Below are 3,140 nucleotides of genomic sequence, written 5' to 3'. Positions count from 1 at the left end.
CAGAACCAGATGTTCTGAGGAGGTTCTGGAGGAACTCTGGTCAGTAGATAAAGTGAAGTTCTTTGGTGTATGAATGTCTCTGGCTGGTTCTTCATGGACTGACCCGTTGGGTCAGGTGGTCTGAGTAAAGGTAGATGAGGTGTGTTCCTGCTCTGAGCTCACCTGTCTGCAGGCGTCCAGGTGTGGTTATGGTGTTGCTCCTCGTCAGGTGTCCTCCTCCCTCCTCCTCCCTCCTCTCCGGCTCTGAGCTGGTCCGGGGCAGCGTGGTCGGCCCGGTGCCCACAGCCAAGCTCTCCCCCTGGGCCGCGATGGCGGGAGGCTTGGGCGGGCGAGGAGGAGGAGCCGGCGTGGAGGCGAGGAGCTCCGCCGGCGTCACAGAGTCCACGCTGGGGGTGGAGGACGGGCGGCGAGGGGGCGGCGGCTGGGGGGTGGAGGCTGGACGGGGGATCTGGTAGCCACTGGGGATGAAGGAGTGGTGCCCGGGGGCGTCGTCACCCAGAGGGATGGCCACGGGTCGCAGGTGGAAGTCCAGAGAGTGCTTCCTGGGGTGGGGGGAGGGGTGGCAGCGAGGCCGGGCCCGGCGGTGGAGGTCAGAGGTCACGCTGGCATCCAGGGATTGGCTGAGAGGACTCGTCGCCGCGGCAACCGTCCAGGGGGCGGTCCTGAAGCCGGAGGAGGAGGAGGGGGGAGGGGGGAGGCTGTTGGGGAGGAGCGAGGGCGAGGAGGAGGAGGAGGAGGAGGAGGAGGAGGCAGCAGGAGGGTAAAGACCGTCGCTGTAGTCGGTTTCCAGAGACGTGGACGAACCCAAAGGAGGCCTGAGGACAGACAGGAGATGAAAGCTCGTCAGCATCAGCTCAGACAGAACCATCGAGTCCAGAGTCACTGGTTTGTTCGAAACTGAGTTTGTCAGACATTGAAGGAAAACAACCGATTAGCTTGAACGCATCGTCTTCATTACAGCTGCTGGAATGATTGATGGTTTGCTGGAGGCGGACACCTCAAAGTCCTGCTACCTGAGTGTTACCTTATTGATTCAGCCGTATTTCTTAAAGTCAGTTTGACTGATAAACACCAGGTGTCAGGACTTCAGGAGTTCTGATGCTCCAGCATGTTGGACTGTGACACTGACAGACTGTATGCTAAAGCCGACAGCAGTAACTGAACAGGAAGTCACGGCTCGTCAGTCGTCTTCAGTTTACGGTCTCTGGTCATTTCATACTTGAACATGATAAACTTGATAAATTGATTGTTTCCGTCCTGCTGAGGCCAGACAGAAGCTGTGGAGCGTTACGAGCAGCGCTGCAGGTCCAGACGTGCTGATGGAAGCAGCAGGATTACCGGTTTATCTGGGATCACACCCACACGTTTCCTACAGGGCTGGCTTCATCAGAACGCCACAGAACCTCCTCAGCCCCTCAGATCCCATCAGAACAGGAGGTTGTGGCTCGAAGCATGAAGAAACGAGAGCAGGAAAATGTGACAGCAACCGATTCTCCTAAATATAACACAAAAACGACATAATCCACAGAGCTCATCGTTGTATTAAGAACGTCTAAAACCAGAACCTTGTCTGGTCCAACTTCACCACATCAGGTTCTGCTGATGTTAGAGCCTCAGACGGTGGAGAACCATGGATCCATCCAGAGACAGACACTGACAGGAACTTTCTGAGGAACCAGTTACACCGTTTGAGTCACTTTAAGCAAATCTTGAGTAACTCTGGGCACATTCTGAGCAGCTTTAAACAGTTTCAGGTCATTTCTGGACTGATTTTAAGTGATTTTGTAGAATTTTGAGCCATTTCAGACACATTTCAAGTCATTTCAGACAGTAACGGGACATTTTGGGGCAATTTGGAGCGATTTTAAACTGCTTTAAAGTCTAAATGTCTGAAAACTGGAACCTGAGGTCCATCCATAGACACTGACAGGAACTTTCTGGAGACACAAAGCCACCAAAGTCAGAATAATTTTCACGTGTTTCTATTTTCAAGAACCCATAATGAAAACCTGTCCTCTGCTGGATCCATTCAGTTGTTCTGATGGAGTCTCTTCTGTCACCACCTTTCATGACGGTGGGAGTTTCACTTCTGCAGATACTGAACCTTTAAAAAGTCTTTTTGAGGGTAAGATAACGAGCAGAACTTTAGTTTCTGGATACCAGACCCAGGACCTCCTCTGTGAGCTCACCTGATGTGGCTCTGGCAGTGGGACAACCACAGGTAGTCGTCCTCCGAGCTGCCGTCGGGCTCCAGCGGTCGGACGCTCACCGGTTCGTACGACACCGGGACCGAGCCTGTTACCGTGGCGATGGAGGCGGAGCCACCGGCCGGGGCGACAGGTGGGACGGAGGTGGAGGCAGGAGGTCTGTCTGGAACTGAAAGGTCATTGGTTGACTGTTTCACATTAAAACGTCCAAAAAGGAGGAAAAACAGTCAAAAGCCTGAAACTGTAAAAGAAAAATAGATTAAAGGATACAGAATAAAATAAATAAAGAAGGTTTGTGAGAGAGATTTAAACTAGAATTTACTGAGAACATAAAAGTCGCACCTGGAGAGCAACTTTAGCTTTAGTTTGTTAAACAGTGACCGTCAGGCACATGTCAGGGGACTTATTCACCAGACTGGATCTGGACACATCCAGGATTCATTTACACTAAACATGAAGAATATGTGAGAAAAAAGAACAAAGACTTCTAACAGGTGCATCCAGACAGAAACCCTCTGATTTCAGCTGAATCTATTGATTATACTGACAGCGTGAGTTTGACCAGAGGGAGCTGAAGCAGGAAGCTGACAGTTGGTCTCCACCAGACTAAAGCTGTTTGACGACGGCACCATCACGTCTCCTGAGATCTGATGAATGCTTCTTCTCTCCTCCCACCAGGTTTCACACTGACTCAGCTTCATCCCACACGTCTCTGATTTATGCAGAACGCCAAAGAGTTCTGACCCGTCCAAGCTGATGCTCAAACCGTCCTGCACTAGAGAGCGACCACAAACATGGACTGTAACGTGAATGATGTGAATCAGGCACCAGCCGTCATCCTGTTCGTCCTGCTGCACTACCACCTGATGGAGAGGTGGAACTACTCCAACGCTCGGCTCTGTCTGAAAACTCACCAGATCTAATCCATCCATC

General features: G+C 51.7%; 1 pseudogene; it reads right to left on the bottom strand.

The window, feature by feature from the left end:
* LOC103362412 (GRB2-associated-binding protein 1-like) overlaps positions 1-3,140 on the bottom strand; it is a 26,636-nt pseudogene that overhangs the window by 10,454 nt on the left and 13,042 nt on the right.

The sequence above is a fragment of the Stegastes partitus genome, unplaced genomic scaffold (assembly GCF_000690725.1).
Source record: "Stegastes partitus isolate 25-593 unplaced genomic scaffold, Stegastes_partitus-1.0.2 Scaffold573, whole genome shotgun sequence".
In the NCBI taxonomy this organism is placed as follows: domain Eukaryota; kingdom Metazoa; phylum Chordata; class Actinopteri; family Pomacentridae; genus Stegastes; species Stegastes partitus.
Note: the sequence above shows the minus strand (reverse complement) of the source record. Positions and strands in the feature narration are given on the sequence as shown.